Source organism: Hesperophylax consimilis, chromosome 18 (genome assembly GCF_061612785.1).
Source record: "Hesperophylax consimilis isolate HC1 chromosome 18, BYU_Hcon_1.0, whole genome shotgun sequence".
NCBI lineage: Eukaryota > Metazoa > Arthropoda > Insecta > Trichoptera > Limnephilidae > Hesperophylax > Hesperophylax consimilis.
The window spans coordinates 29,981,433-30,000,000 of record NC_142853.1 but is presented as its reverse complement, the minus strand read 5'-3'; the positions used below and the strand labels follow the sequence as shown (position 1 = coordinate 30,000,000).

At 32.7% G+C, this 18,568-nt stretch overlaps 1 protein-coding gene across 3 annotated transcripts in view; it reads left to right on the top strand.

Annotated features, from left to right (window-relative positions):
* Window positions 1–18,568, top strand: part of spri (Src homology 2 domain-containing protein sprint) — a 428,719-nt gene that overhangs the window by 241,154 nt on the left and 168,997 nt on the right. The window lies entirely within an intron of this gene.

The window sequence follows — 18,568 nt, the reverse complement described above, 5'->3', positions numbered from 1 at the left end:
GCAGATCCGTTAAAATCGTGGGTTGGTAAAATTGTATCATTTGTGAGTTTGAAAGTATTTTTAAAATATTTGCCTCATGATCATTGCCTTTTTTATTGCCATCTTTATATTTTTATGTTGAAAAATTATAGAGACGTTAGAAATTGACTAAACGTGTGAAAAATAACGCATCTCTCAAAAATGAAAACAAAAGACATACACAATTCAAAATATAATAATAATATTACAAATAAAATATTTTTAATTTATTGGTCATTAAAAACATCAACAATTGTTTACAGTTGCTTTAATATTACAAGATTGACTTAGAAAATAATTAGATATCAGCGTTAGGTGATTTGTGACTAACAGTTGTGTTAATAACATTTAATCAATGTAAATGGTAAAAAATATAGCCTACCGTAATGCAGTTAATAACTTTTTAGGAGTTATAGTATGGCAAATATGACCTGAATACTTAATATTATAGTATGGCAAGTATGACCTGAATACTTAACATGGTAGTATGGCCAATATGACCTGAATACTTAATATTATAGTATGGCCAATATGACCTGAATACTTAATATTATAGTATGGCCAATATGACCTGAATACTTAATATTATAGTACGGCAAATATGACCCGTATACTTAATATTATAGTATGTCCTATATGACCTGAATACTTAATATTATAGTATGGCCAATATGACCTTATTACTTAATATTCTAGTATGGCCAATATGACCTTAATACTTAATATTATAGTATTTTTAATGTGATCTTAATACTTTATATTATAGTATGGCCAGTATGACCTGAATACTTCATATTATAGTATGGCCAATATGACCTGAATACGAATATCTCTCTTTTCATTTGATTTTAAAACGTAGATATTTAGATTTTACAGTTTCCATTTAAGTGCTTTATTGCCCGTCATCGATGAGGGTTAAAAGTTGAAACCCAAAATCCGCCTACAGTCACGTATTGATACCATTACAAAGTTCAAAAATATGCATACCCGCGCCCTTAACTTCATATTTCAACTAATCCCGACCTTTATCATCCCCCACCCTTTGGGAAGCGCTATTTCCTATGACAGCAGCATCCCTTAAAGGGATTAAAAATGCTAATTTCCTACCGCGGGGCTATTTATCAGGTTTATGGTTGCACTTTGTTTAATAATATTCTGTCATATTTCAACCCCAAGCGCTGCGGCCACCCTAATGCTATTCACACCTCCTAAATGTGAAATGTGGAAACACCTGGGATTAATTTCAATTAATTCACTTGCATTTGTATGTTTTTATTAATGAGGGGTAGACAGATGAAGGGTAGAATCGTATGTAGGTGGTTATCCCAGATATACCAACGAAATATTTATTTTATTTTATAAATATTAAATAACATCTGAAGTTCCCGGCGCTGCCCTGACTTTATGCAGTTTTTTTTCGAAATCAGATGTGAACAGTTATTTTCATCCTATTTTGAACGTCAAGCATTCAAATTTTCATCAAGAAGTACCGCTTCTACTTTAAGGGATGGGAGAGGGTGATGGGGTGGCTTTTTGAAATCACACGTAGGCAGTCACCGTCCTCTTGTTTTGGTGGTTAAGTTTGTAAAAATTTCATCAATCTCTGAATAAAATTGTTTTGTTTAAAAACAAAGCCACGCCGCTGCGGACACTTTTCTTTATATATATATATATATACTAAAGTCCCCGGCGTTGCCCGGGCTTTACGTAGAGTTTTTTCTAAATCAGATGTAGACAGTAATTTGCCTTTTATTTTGAACGTCAAGTGTGAACCTTCACTATGAGTATAAAAATTCTGCTTTAAAGAGGGGAAAGGGGTTGGGTGGATTTTCGAATTCTCATATCTACAGTGACCTTCCTCTTGTTTTGAAGATAAAGTGCGCGAAATTTCATCAATTTCTGAATAAAACCATAGATTTGGATACAAATCAAGTCCACGCCGCATAGATTATTTTATAGATAGATAGATACGTCACAATCGTAAAAACGTAAAACATTAGAAGAGCTATGTAGATATGAATACATTTTACTTAAATTCTCGAGAAACCTCGTTTCTAAACTTTGTTTGAACTTCTCGAGAAATCACTATCTGTAGATAGGAATCGGCAGATATCAACTTTTCAACCATGAAACTTAACATTTCATGTAAATGTACCTTTGAAGCTATGAATGCTTTCATCCAATATTACAATCCTACTATAAATATCAAATAAAGCTGGCTCATGCGATATTTATCTCAATATAAAGGGACCAATGATACTAATCTTCAATAAAAATATTTCACCCGATGGGCGATGGAACAAAATGGGAGAAAAACACGATTTGTCCGTCTCGTAATAGGGAAGCTGTGTCGCCAATTAGAGTCTGAAATATGGAGGCATTAATCTCATCTTTTAATCTGAATTGGAATGCGATCCTTCGATCAACTTTATTGTTTTTTTCTAACGATGGATGGGTTCCATTTATTTTACAGGGGCTAACGAAATATGCCTACATCAAATTACGCTTTTTAATGCTAACGTTTTGAATGGTGTTGAATCGTTTGTAATTTGTAAGATAATACTTATTACAGGGGATAGAGACCACATAAATGTACTGCTTCAAAATCACTTCGAGATTTTTCTGCACGTGTTTAAAGAAAACATTGCCAAAATTCATTTTATTTTGTGTAGTTCAGGCACAATAATTAAAATGTTTTCCGACCATAATCTAAAGAACATTATACATTAAAAGCATACCCGAAAAGAGATTCCTAAGTAGGAGATTTTGCACTTCACATTATTTTTTTGGGCCTGATACTAAAAGACTTAAGCATCTATAATATTTGTAAGCGACGAAATTTATAAACAAAAATCACACGATTTTGCATTTTGCAAAGCTTGGCCTTAAAACAATCAATCGAAATGTTCGTACAATTTTAGATATTTTTGTCAATATACTACCGAATGCCGATACTTAAAAAAATATTAATTTCATCCGAACAGTTATATAAAATAAACACAATGATTGTTCATAAACGGGCGTTAATTTAATAGGTATTAATGTTGTTTATTTATACTTGAACTACATTTACTTTGTATAAATTTGTATTTTCTCTATACTTTGTATAAATATAATATGCATGTATAATACATGTAATACGGACGCGCTAAACTAAATTAACAATGTTAAATATCTTGGAATCTTAATATCAACCTAACAGTGGAAAGAATAAGAAAACTTTTCCATGTATTCTATAACATACGTGACATATTAAACAAGAAAACTATCAAAATTGTGTATTATGTATTATTATAGTACCTATTTTAGTATTGGCATTATTGGGTGGGGAGGGGACTTTTAAGCTACCTTACAGCCTATAATAGTAATTCAAAGAATAATTATTAAAATTATCCTTTGGAAACCATACGACTTCCCAACATTAGAAATATTTCTGTAATTTAATGTACCAACTAACAAAGAATTGTATAAAAGATACGCCTTATATCAAATTTATAAAGAATATTTCATCAATAAAATTCACCCCTTAGCAATAGACTTAAAACAAAGGTCCTAATAACCATCCCAATGCTAAGAGCGACTACGGCTCAGCACTTCTACGTCTATTTAGGTGTGAAATGGTAAAGTATATTATTGTCCAAAAACAAAATTACGGTAACCGAAACTTTGAAATATGAAAAATTTAAAAAGCAAATTAACTCTCTGAAATTAGATAAATATATATTGTACCCTTAATATACGCATAAAATCTATAGATCGTTAGAATACTTATTCTCTAAAATTGCGCATATTGAATTATGTTTGTAGTTAATTTGAATATTGACTTATGTAAATTGAATTATGTTTGTAGCTAAGAATTAATACTGTTCACATATCACCTTTTTGTATATACTTACTCCTCCCATAAACACGAGCTCCCGGAGATCGCCTTATGGTGTAGTAGAAAAATTAGGAAAAAATGAAATTTTGTAATAAATATATATATTTTTAAATATGTATAAACCTTCCGGAAGAAATTCTCTATGTGAAAGTGAAAACCCTGTCCAAATCCGTTGCTTAGTTGGAAGAACTAAGTGCACAAACAGACATGCGCGGATAGCGACTTTATTTTATACTATTTAGAGATTAGAGATACATGGTCCACACAAACAAACTACATAGCCGTTTCCTAAGATAATCCAGTTTAAACTGACCGAATTAAAGAATGGTGAATAGTGTCATATCACCTAACGCGGAACACAACACAATACACCCTGACTACAGTAAAGTGGGTCAACTTCAGTCATAATGTCTGCATGCCACACGACGAACAGTCGGACATCTACCAACTTCAGTAAGAGCATTATAGTGTCTATTCTAGTATTATTGTTGACAGCTGTTGCCGGTACGCGTGAGTTCAAAGGAACAATACCTCGTAGATTTTACGCATGGACATGGGGACACTTTACATTCTAATTTTATTATTTATTATGCTCTTAGTACTCAGAGAATATGCAAGGTGGTGAAATTCTCTATGTTCCCAGCCCGTGATCTGATATCAATTGATAAAAGGGAAGCAAGGATGCACCACTACGTATTGCTGTGGCTTAATCTGTCTGTGCAGAGAGAGAGAAACAATAACGCATGTTGCTTTTAAGTACAACAGATGGCGCTGTTTTAAAAAAACAAACATGTTTTTACCTGTCACAGGTGACATCTATATTATATGGATATACGGAAACACACTCGTTTTCAAATGCAACGTTATGTCAAAATTTCAAAGCAACCATTTAAAAACTTTCGGAGATTTAGGATTTTGAACGAACGAACATTTACATTTTGATTTATATATATCGAAGTCAATATTAACGACTCTAAATAGAAGAAAAAAATTAAACCCCCTTTCCGACGCCCATATCTAAAATATACATATTTCAAACAACTTTGGCCAGCTTCAAATAATCTGTTAACAAGATATAAAGCTCCCTATCGTGTTGTTCTAAAAACTTATTACTGTTATGTAATGTATATATATGTAAGTGTATGTATGTATGAATGTAATGCATATGTGAGTGTGTGTATGTGTGAATGTACGTATGTGTGCATGTGTATACATGTATGTACATATGTAGGTGCATCCACGTACATTATTCCATACTTACGTTGTTCTTGTTGGGTGTAATATACTGTGAAGCATATTATCCATTATGTTATCATTGTATTATACATTATGTCATCAATGTTGTGTTTGTCTGTAATTAGTGATAGTGTCAATCATGTTAAATGTAATTGTATTTGCGAGAACTTTGGTATGAATCACTGTGTAGACAAAAAAAAACTTTATTTGAACATATTGATGGACCGGTTTCGTGAGTACACTTCCATCATCAAGACAATATTGAGACTAACGATACAAAATACTGACAGAAATATTTAGGTTTTTATCTGCTTAGGTTGGGTTATTTAAACCCTCGTCATTTCATCTGTGATCAAATCTACTATTTGGCTTTATGTCATTTGAACAGCTCTTGCCGCTCGGCCCGTTTATGCGTTTATTAACATTTTGACGGAGATGCAAGCATCCCAACCTTAAAGTGTATAATTTTTTAACATCCTATTCATCTTCTTGATGTTACACAAAAAGTGCGTGAGTAAGTGCCTCTCTGGTACTAATTAACTCTGTATTCGTCACGGTAAGATAGAAGTTGTCAATCTTAGTATTTGAACACTGGTTGGCTTGACAAAATAGCCTATTATGTTTTGCGTAATTTCTCCAGTAAATATAACGATCATTTGAGACTATATTAGGCCCTTGAGCGAGGCCTATTTCCATAAATATAATCGCTCTCTCATTCAGGGACTTATCACGATTCAATTTAGAAAATTTTCATAATATCCGCCCGAACTTCTGAATATTTAAGTTGGAGTAATTCAATTCGTCGTGGAAATGCGACATTGGAATTTTCCCCCGATTCAGACGCCTGAGGCTCTCGTCTGTTCGACTTTTTGTGAAATACTGTGGGGTAGTTTGGTATCACCCCGGGCAATGCCGGGATGAAAGCTGTGGACGTTTCTCTGTTTAATATATCCTTTTTGTATCGCTTTATTATTTGCGGAGTCTATGGCAAACACGGAGAGACGCTGGCTTGAAAAATTGGATATAGTTTTGAAGAGTGCATTGTGCAGTGATTGGAAGAGATTGCATGGCTTGTGATCGCTTTGTGGTACAGACGTAAAATGAATGAAAGAAAATATTAGAGAAAATCAAAGGCGATTTCATGAATGTTGTAACTTTTAGCAAAATAACACAACGCTGGCTCATTTACTACACCAATTGCCAAAAATATATTTTTTTAAATAAATTTGAGATAAAGATAACCTAACAGAACAAAATTTATCCTCGTACATGTCTTGACCACAATTTGACTTTGAACAATGCTATGCCCATACTAGCAGAACTTATAAAGTATTTTTAGATGATTTAGTATAATCTGTATAACAGAAGATTGGTATCAGATTTAATTTTCCATTTTTAAATCATTAATTTCCTCATTTACAGCCCTGCATTATTGCAATTGATTTAATTCCATGTTTCTAATAGAGTCACACAAACTAAAACTATCTTTTGCGCGTACACAGCTTATGTTACCAATATGCAGAAGTATCAGATATTTTTAAAGCACCGAAAGAACTTGAAAATAAGGATTTGTCATTTCTTTTAAATATGGTTATTAGTTGACATCTTGTTTCCTGTAGCATTATTATGAATTTCAGTAATTATATAACAGAAAAAATAACTTTAATAAATTAATATACTATCACTGATTATAACATAATTCACGAACGGTTTAATTGGATTATCGTGTGTAACCTTTACTAAATTTTGTGAAACTTCTCTCAAGATGTACCTTTTTAGATCATAGACGTTACAATAAATGTATTTTATTGTGTGTTCCTAATTCATCATAATAATCTTTTTGTTTTAACTAATAACCCATCTTACTTGTTAGGTGAATAGTGGTTGCCTATATATTAGTTTCATGGCTTATCAGATGTGTATTTTGTGTAGCGGATAATCCCATACAGGTAAAACAAGTGTAAAAATAATTATTCTTCCCCCAAACCACTTAAAAGCACAAAATCTGTCAAAGCCAGGTGCTTGGGAACAGGATCTACATTAGCAATCCAAACGCACACCCCAACACCACTTTAAATCCATTGCACCACCGCTAACATTTTATTATATACTACTTCCAATTCACCCGAAGTTCATCCCCATTGCGCTTGCAACCCTCAACCCTTTCGGCTTGTTCTTTCATCCCCGCGCTCTCTGTGCGGATTGTGTTGACTTTCCCCGTACATCCAGCCAACCCTTCAAAGCGAAACCCTCTTTGGGGTCACTCGAGCTGGGATGTGGGTGGGGGTGACCGCTCGGGTGGGTCTGAGGAAATCAAATCGAGCTGTGCTTTTTATGAAATTGATACCGAATATCCGCGTTTGAAAGTCAATTTTTTATTTTTTTTTATTTTTCAGAATGACTTTATTGAGTAAAACCTCAAATTGTAATATTTAAATATTGAAGACAATATTAGTGATTTCTAAACGAAAATCTGAAACAGAAAAATCAGAAAAGGAAACGGTCACATCTGGGACCCGAACCCAGGACCCTTGTCTTTCCGTGACAGTGCTCTACCAACTGAGCTAATGGGACCCTATTCCCCTCGGTCATTTTTAATTGTATCATACTTCGAATAAGAACTACTAACATTGTCTTCATTTTTTCACCGCAGATTTTTATTGGCAACTATCTTTATGTATGATCGCAAGATTCAACCCGAACTAAATGCTTTAGAAATCGTTTAGAAATCACTAATATTGTCTTCAATATTTTAATTATCAATTATTTTTATTAAACATGGACAAAAATGTGTTTATTTCAATATGTGATTTAGTTTAATTTGTGAAAATTCTGGTGGTTGAGAAGTGCTGAAAATTGTGCTTTTGAAAATTTATATTGGCACGTTGAACAGGAGTTAAACTACTGTTTTTAAATTAAAATACGCGTGGGATTAGTATGGTAACACATAGAATTTTGATTAGAGTGTAATATAATATTTCCGAATTATTTATTTTTTGTACAAGGTGGCGCAAAAATCACCACCCTATCAATTGATTGCCTGGTTTTTACAAATAGCGGATCTAACGTTAGCACAGTTATTGATTAACCCAGGGCTTCCCAAACTGTTTTCAACTGTGACGCCCTTGGGAAGTTGCCATATTTTTGCGACGCCCCCCCCCCCCCCACGGTGACTAAAAATCTAAGCCCCCCGCCGCTCATTTGTACCAAGCGTAGTATTTTGAAGCCCCCCCCTCTGAACGGGTCACGTAGTATGGGTACGTTACCTAATAACAATTTGTCAGAAAAACTCCAAATAGTATCTAATTTTTTTATTAGAAAATAAAGAACACAACATAAAAACAAAAATGGAAACAAACAAAAAAGATAAAAAAGCAATTTTTTCTTTGGTATTAATGAGAAGGATGTGCTTGCTTTTCTGAGCATAGTTTCTCAAAACGAGGTTGAAGTTTAGAAATCGCCACTCTCGTCTCTGCCTCTAAATTTATTTTTGATCTGTACTTATTCTTAATTACTGCAACTGCAGAGAAACCTGTCTCACACAAGTATGATGTCGTAAACGGTAATAAAACCCTTAACGCTGCAGTGCTGATGGAACGATATTCTCGCTATAAAGATTGCCTCACGACGCCCCTGGGATGATCCCGCGGCGCCCCGGGGCGTCGCGACTCACAGTTAGCGAAGCCCTGGATTAACCCCCTTACACTGTAAATATTACGCGCGTATAAGGTAAGAACAGTGAAAATGTTGACGTATTACCATGGCGTTTGTTTTGTTAAAACAGTCTTAAACCAGGCTCAAGGACGACTATACCACACCAACTTTGAACTGGCGTGTAAAAATCTAATTCGTAAGATCGATAGTGCTTCATTTGTAGAAATAAATTTAACTATTTTCGTTATGGGATTGAATTTCATTTTCCCTTTTTCTGTATTGACAAACACGCTCTTTGCAAAAGTAAGATCATCTTCCGGTAAGATGATGATGACTTTTGCGCCACTTATGAGTAATGCTTATTTATTAAACGTCTCTTCAAATTATCGGTTATCCCGTTAAAAACTTCCTGATAAACATCGGATCATTTGTTCATACACCTGGGTTTGTTTTAATAATATATCTTGTCAAAATGCAAAAATGTTGAAGAGATTCTTAATAAATTGGCGATATTTTTTGTCATTAAGTCTTCTCCGTACAAGTTCTTTACTAGTGCAAATACTAAGAACAGATGCATATTCCACAACAGCAAATTTTTTGTGATAGAACCGTAAAATCTTTGTTTCTCTATTATCACTTTCACCAAAATAATATAGGTATTTTTGAGACTAAACTCACTTTATAATTAAAGAAGAGTATGTACGAGACGCTGTATGAATGTGAATAAGGCAAGGAGTGTGTTCCAAGACCGAGTTGTTTGGCTTTCCTTACTCTCTGTCTACCCCTGCGGGGAACGGCGTGATGGTTAGTTAGTTATATCTTAGTAAACACTACATTTATTTTATATACTTAATGCCGACCGAGTTTCGCTACTGGGCAGTGTAATACTAGAAAAAATTGCGGCTTGCAATGTGCAATGTTTTGCTTGAATATATTAATTCTGACAAGAAAAAACTTTTTTCTAAATATAAAAATACAAACATCAAATACGTAATTTCTCAGTCTATTAGATATATTTGTGTTGGGTCTATTGTGTCATTTACGTAACTCCTAAATGTTGACTTGAGATAAATGGGGGTCCGCTCGTATGTACCCCCATTTGAATCTCGTGGACCCTCAAATTTTTATCGCTGACATAGACCCCCAGCATGCCGATATCGACCCCTGCGGGTTCATATAGACCACTTTGGGAACCTCTGATATAAACAATGTTTTGAATCCACGTGGTCCACGGTCGATATCGTTCATTTCAATATTGGGGGTGGGCCCCCAGTGTGAAAATTTAGTCAGTCCATTAGAATAATAAAATGATTCATCATTCATTTAAATCCCTATTAAATCATTCACAAAGATTTTATCGCAAATTTTAAAGCTTTCAAGTGGACTGCTAAACTTTGATAAAATCTCCAAACGAGTTCAACCGACCCAATATTTATCGACACTTATTTTGTCTGAAATTCCTTTAAATATCGCAGCCTCCGACTACCCTCTGTGCTCTGTCTTTGTCCCCTGGTCGTATCAGAAACAATTAGCGGCCCTCCCTCGATGGGTTTTACCCCCGGGCCATCATCAGGCTTTATGGGCCATTAAAAGAGGGTCCTTTGGATAACCTCTTCGTTCTATTGGCGGTATTGGTTCAGCATTCCTAAGGACAGATAAAATGGTCGTGACTCATCTGCTGTCCATTTTGGTTGATTCATTAGAAACTTTATAGTTAATAGTAAAGGAAAAAGATTATAAGTTCTTATTATGACTCAAACACCAATTTTACGAAAGCCGAATTCCCGATAGACCAAATTCCCATAAACCGTAATTTAAAAAACATTGTATTTCAATGCATGGCCTCGCTGTATAACGTAGCACAATAAAATGTACATCTGGGGCTTACTGTTGGAAGTGCCTATGTCAAATTTTTTAATATCTCAGGAATGAAGTTTGTTTATCTTGTCATTAAAAACTCTGTTCTATTATTGCTCCACATTTTAACTACTGCTCAATGATTATTTTCCTGTGTAATGACAGAGAGCAAAATAAGTTGCGAGTTCTCTAAAATAGAGCAATTAGTATAATACTTAGGCGAAATAGATTTTCAATAATAACTTCAATATTAAAGGAACTAAATTGGCTAACAGTAAAATAGATACTGACCTTGAACATGATAATATTTATACATAAAATACATCATATTTATACATAAAATATTATAAAATCTATTAGCAAAATACTTTTCAAACAAAATTATATACAACAAGAACATGTACAGACATAACACAAGAAAGTTCAATGAAATTATGCTACCAAAAAGTACATAGCCTATACACTAAACAGTTTATTATATTAAAAAAATGCAATATTATAATGCTTTGCAGGAAACCATAAAGTTTGCACCAATTGATAGATTTAAGCTGGATTGTAGAAACCATATTAATCTTAAGAAAATGTAATAAATATAAATGTAATTGTTCTTTTGCTTTAAATTTTTGAAACAACGTTGCATTCGAATACGGGTGTGTTTTTATATACCTATATAATATACACGTTTACCACCTGTGACAGGTAAAACATGTTTTTGTGATAAAAAGCAACACACGATAAAAAAATATATAATAAAAAGCAACACACGATATTGTTTCTATATCTGCACAGACAGATTTAGCCACAGCAATGTAGCGGGGTATTGCTATTAAATAATAAACATGTAACAATGTACCTAAAAAAATAATAATAAATTACATATTTGTAAACTTAAATGTACAAATGGCTTAAATAAAACTAATAAATTACTTGACAATATTTTGACTTCTACGTTATATATGCCACAATTTCATTAAACTTACTAACTGACGTAGGTATTAGGTACAGCATTTAGTACTTTCTGGTACCTAAACAAATCAAGTGAATAAAAACTGACATTTATTTATTTAACGCCTAGAGGGCTTTTACATGTAGGTGGTACAATTTTAATGACAGACAGTTTTGAAACATGAGAAAGAAATAATAAAATTACATTAAAAAATAATATATGCAAGAAACAAAATTAAAAACAAGAACATAAATTAAAAAAATATAGCGATTTGACTGGTTTACAAAAATATAACTTACATTTAGGAATAGTGTTGAAATAAGTCTTTTACGTAATCCATAAAATTCACAAAGTTAATATTAAATATATCAACATCACCTAAGTATTGGTTTCATAATATTGACATAGACCCTTCTAGAATTAACGCCCAGATATGTATGTACAATGTTAATAAATCCTTTAAACGAGTCTTTAAAAAATATTCAATAAACTTAGTATTATTACGACAAATGATTAGTAAAAGAAATATTTTCTTTTGTTGTGGTTTAATTGCTTCAATTTATTTTATGTTAAAACGAGCTATGTTCTGATACAACCGTGACATCTTTAAAGCAGATATAAAACTCATGCAAGAATGATACGTTGTTCATGTGATTACAATCATTATAAGGTAATGACGTCGGGTTGCAAAAACAACGTAATCAACTGAAGAAGACAGGAATCCAAATAATTATAAGCAATAATTGAAAATATCTCCCGGGTAAAAATAAACGCCGCCAACGGGAATTGAACCCGTGCCTTCTGATATCCGATCAGGTGCTCTGAAACCACTGAGCTATGTCGGCTTATTTCCAACCCGCCAAATAATTCAATATGTACTAGTACCTCAATCCAAAATTACTGCTTATTATATTTTTTCCACCTGTAAACAACCAACTTTATTTTTGTAGGAAAGGTTTTGTTAGTGCTAAATTTTTCACTAGATGGCGTCGAGACATATAATGTCTTCATTTGTTGGGGAAATATTTTTGACTTGTCATATATTATTTTTTTTAATGATAAACTAATTTTTATAAGACAAGGTTTTATGCATAGCATAAAGGATAACAAATAATTAGTCGCCTGAAATATCAATACAAATTGGGAATATCTCCCGAGTAAAAATATAATAATTTTACTGTATTTTTACTCGGGAGATATTTTTACTCCATAAAAAATAATTAATTACCAGGAATCTATAAGTACGGCGTCATTATTTATGTTTAATTGATTATTTAATAATCATTCAGCTGCCATTATAGGCGAAGTGTTCTAAAATGATCAAGCGCCTTCGCTTTGTTATAAATATTACATCGACTACACATTGAGATATTTCATTGTTTGCCGATCGAAATACACACTGATATTATTCCTTTGTTTTCGTTTTCATGAGAACTGGTACACACTATGAAAAATAATGTGAAATATTGCATTTCCACGCGTTCTGAATTAATTATGATGTTATCAATGCGTACGCGATATGCGTGGCCATTTTGAGAACGGACAAAATAAACGTTGCAAATGAACCATGTATAATCCTTTTATACAAATAGAAAATATTGAACGTTGGCGGGAGACGGTTGCCGACATGTTATGATAAACTGTCCTTGGGCTGATTAATAGAACATTAGAAAATAATTGATAATAATTTTATGGGAGCATGAAATCTTTTACGTTTTTCGTTGTTTTTGTATGGACGATACAATGGATTTTAATTTAAGTTGTCAATTTGGAATGGGTGAAAGAAATTAATGATTACAAAAGAACATTAAAATTTCTGGGGTACCTCAAGATTCCCATTTAGGGCCTCTCTTGTTTAAATTATATATAAATCACATAAAACGTGTAATTAGTCATTCTTCTTTCCTATTTTATGCAGATGACATGAAATTATACAAACTTATTATTCCACAGATGACTGAAACCTGTTACAAAAAGACGTAAGCAAAATTAAACAATATTGGAATAACAATCAACTTTATCTAAATACATACAAGTGTAACGTTATTACATTTACACGTATGAGTAATATGACGTATCTTTAAAACTTACAGATGTAGACATTTTCAACTATAACTTGAAAACATATAAAATGCAACTTACTAAACTGATACTAATTTTGTGAAATAATCCTAGCATCTTAGTTTATTTTATTATATTTATTATAATCTGCGAAAACTGTATTACTACTAACTGTCTTTAATTGTTTTATAGCCTTTTGTAATTCCTTGAAATGTTTATTTTTTTATATTTCTTTGTCATTTATAAATATATTGTATAAGTGCAAATATTGAATCAACGTCTAGAATTAATGGAACATTATTGGTCTAATATTGTAAATAATTGCTGTTTATGCTAAATATATAAATGACTGTTTGTTTCCTGAATAAAATAAAATAAATAAAAATTATATCTGATTTTCAAAAAAAGGCGTGCCATTGACAGAAGGTTATTATTTTCATAATAATAGTCGCTAGTTTTCTTTTTTTTAGTTGGAAAGCACGGTGACATATGCCATTTGCAGAATTTTACATCTATTCTGGACTTCGTTCTAGAATATAAGTAATTATTTAGATAGTAACACAAGAGATGTCTTCCGTAAGATATCAAACGCTATACGCCCTTGTTCTCAATATCCACTTTTTTTCGAATGGGAGATTTTTATTCGAATGTGTATTTATTTTTTGGGTAAAGTTGACAGCAAATCACATTTATAATATATGATAATAATAAAAATAGTTAACGAAAGATAGAAGTGTGACAATGTACGTATTAAAAGGGCGAAGGACGGGATTAGATGGGAAGGTAGATTGAGTGATCTACCTTGAGTCCTGTTGTGAAGTGAATTTTCGTTTTATGTCCCGTATAGTCGAGTTAAAAATGTCGGTGTGTTAATAATTTGAAGTGAATGAATTTATGGATCTGTAAAGATAGGAGTTCTGTTCAGAAATTTTCTGAACTTCATTGCTCAGAGATCGAAAAGCGCGGAAGTTAAGCTACCTTAAAAATCTATTTTGGACGCTTTCAATTCTATTTTACGTTACTGCATAGCCTGGGTATTTGGGTATTCATATTTTTATGGTACACTTGTGTACGCCATGACATTATAATTATAAAATGGTGATATCCAATAATGTATAATTCAGAATAAATACTTGTATCTTTCTAAGAGTAATATTAAAACGGAAAAAGACAAAGAACTATCTGCGAGACGGTTATTTCTTATATACACGGGGAAAAATTACTATTGCTAATTTATTAAGAATCTCTTCAAACTATTGGTAATTTGGGATAAAAACGGGATTGCAAGCCTTACGAATAAATCAACAGGTTTCCTGGTAAACTTTTAGTAAATTTCGAATATATTATAAAGGCAAATCGATAAAACATTCGTAAATAAAGGTTTTATTACTAAGGTCTGTTAATTTATCGTGAGGGCAAAAACTGATTTCTCTCCATGTAGTTTCCTGACTTATATAGTAATGATACTAAACATGCATACAATCCCATTTCAACTTCATACTCTTAGACTCTGAGCATAGATTATTGCATCAGTATTAGCTTATTAAAATATCCACACCTTGACCGAACTCTGCTTGCAATTGCAAACTTCAAATCCTTATTAGCCTTATTCTTCTTGAAATTGAGATAACGCAGTTATCTGAATGTCTGCTCACATATCTGTTTTATCTCCGAGGCAAACAGGAAGCGCTGACCTTGTTAATCGCGCTTAGCATTTAACAACTTGTACCAAGTCCGATAATACTAACACCAATTCTCCGCTTGAAACTGCGCGAACCTTTCAAATGATATCCTGCTTCGGAATTCAGCAATCAAGATGCTTTATGCTTCCGTATTTCATTAAAACAACCTGTCAGCTTTTCACCGAGTGCAATTTCTAAAAATACTACGGAACATAAAGATATCGGATACTTGTGATCATTTTTCCATAAGTTGTTACGTGAACCTTTTACTAACCTGTACTTTTAAAAAGTATGCGTAGTAATTACCATGGAAAATGAACATTTGTTTTTGCTTTTCTTATCTTCATTGAAATAATATTTTACACTACGGACTTTTTGTGCTTGTATAAGTTATTGGGTTTATGTTTAAATTAATGCAGGGAAAAATAATCTGGGTAAAAACGAAAAATAATAAACAACATCTTCTTTTATTTTATGAGATTTTTTTATTATGTTTTGAAATTTGAATACGTTGTGAGGCTGAAGGTAGTGGGAGTAAAAGGGATTTGTAAGGGAAAGGCGGGGAACTGGTTAAGAGGAAGCTACAAGCCAAAAATGTTTATATTCTTGGTATACCTTATATTGTAGGTAATAGGCATTATAATCGCTTGACAAACGGAGTCTAGAAACGTTCGATTTCAAGCACAAAAGTGGTTTTTATTTATTTTGTAAATAATTTTATAAGAAAGCAAAAAAGTTAATCAAGTGAAATTATCAAAGATAACTTAGCTATAATACTGTATTTTTTAAGTTGTTTCCTTTACGCGTTCAAACTACTAAAAAAAATATTTTTTCAATATAAATGTATGAACGCGTAAAGGAAACAACTTTTAAAAAATACAGTATTATAGCTAAGATTATCTGTGACAGTTTCATTTGATGAACTTTTTTTCTTTCTTATAAAATTATTACTAATTTGTGCTTGAAATCGAACGTTTCTATATAAAATATACCGATAATATACACATTTTTGGCTTGTAGCTTCCTCTTAATGATACTTCCAAATAACAATAACAATACCAGAAATCCGCAAGTGCGTATTGATTATAAAAACACACCCCGTACAAAACTGCAAACCTTAATTATGATATAATAAGAGAAAATAATGGTTCTCATTTTTATTTCAGAATTATTAATATTATTAACAGTAATCTAACACTCATAAGAAGAAGTAGTACTGACAAAGAGCTTCTTCCAAACCACATGAATCCATGTAAGAGAAATCTGCAATAAGTGGCAGGATTGTCTTGCATTTAGCTTTCCGAAAGCATTTGCCGTTGTGTCAGGGCTTTTATTACCTCCTCGGTCTTTAGTTTCAAAGCTTTTCCACGTGGAGGCGATCGGTCACCGTCTAGTGTCTTCGTCGTGTAATTCCCCTTCATTCATCCCCTAATATCCTTGCAGTATTGTTTCCTAGCCGTGTCTTGCTGGCTGCCTTGTGTTACCCCTTGTGGGGGGTGGGGATGCGTGCTGCATTCCCTGGGGAGGTGGTAATTTGCCAAACTACCTTTCAGCGGCGCTAACGTGGCGGGAGGAGCGTCTACAAACTAGTCGGAAATGAGGCTAGTCTTGGGTCCTGACAGCGTTCAAGTTTATCTATTACTATGCACCTTCTTAACCAATAATACTTTTATTTATTAGCAAAAAAAAGATAGAAAACGTTTCTTTGTCTGTGGTTTCTAATTCATTATATATGTATATGCAAAATTTCGGCAAAATCTCAATACTCGATTGTAAATCAACGCCATTTAAATATTCCAAAAGAGTTTTTCACATCTTGTAAAGCTACTAATATATCGTTTGTAACTGGCTTTAACACAGTTTGATAATGCCTTCAGAAGGCGAAACAGCTGTCAAGCAAAATAATAATTATTATTACACAGAAGAACATGTTTATGAATTAAATAATAATATTATTGAATATGTAAAAGAAAAACTTAAAATCAAAGTGTAGGTCTAAAACTTAAAACTGATATGAATAAATTAAAATTCTTTCATTATTGTAGAAAGCAATCACTTTGTGTTTGACATATTTAATAATATAAAATAGTTTATGTTTTTTTAAAACCACGAGTTTTTAATAATTTTTAGAGCCGACCGGTTTCGCTTTACTCAAGCATCTTCAGGGTACAAATTATTACTGAGTAAAGCGAAACCGGTCGGTTCTAAAAATTATTAAAAACTCGTGGTTTTTAAAACAAAGTGTATTTTATTTTATTAAAATTCTTTCAATTGATCTTCCAAAATTTGTGTCACATCTTTCGCCGTTCCCGTCAAATGTATTCTTAAAATACAACATATGAAAAGAAACTTCATTTATTACATAAATCATTTTCTCCAACCAGGCTTCAAGCATCGAGCTGTATGAAATATCCTAAATCTTTCATATCCAGTCGAGTAACAAACTATGAATTTTGCCAGACGAATATTTTAATGATTTTTTTTGTGCCAATAGATTAGATATGTTTTGTCAATGTGGGATACAACGTTATATTCATAAAGTTTATACAAATGATTTTGTACGAAATTATGGTTGATGATGATTATAATTATATAATCATCATCAACCATAATTTATATTTTTAAATTATTATTATTAAATTTATTTCTTACATATTAATGTTGCGCTTATTGCGAGCTAAATTTATATTTAGCTACCATAATAAGCGGCTTTAAATTCCGCTTGTCACTACAAGACTGTGTACACACGAACCGCCCACCAAAGGGGTGTCTATCAAACGTTACTTGTTTGTCTCATTATTCCTGGGCGAGGGATGAGCTCTTGCACCCTACAGTCCCTATCTTACAGACCTACAGAGTCCCTACAGCCCAGCAGCCCCTATAGCCCCACACAGCGTCTTACCTCGCTAGTGATCCTCTCTTGTCTCAGCGCATTTCCAAACTTTAGCACAACTTTATTTGAGTTATGTACACTCGTTAGTCCTTTTATTTTCTCCGCAACGGAGCTTGTAAATCACGGAGAGGATGAATCTTAGAAGCTTTGACTTGTATAAAGCTAGATTGGTCTGCACAATACAAACATTGACTCAAGTGGATCAGAATATCGAGCCTCATTAGAAATATGATCGATGCTACTACCATTTTGTTGCTTGCCACCCTAATTACCTGTCTAATTTTGACATTTTTCCGTTGGTATAAACCTCTATGTGAAAGACAATTTCTTTATTTACAAGT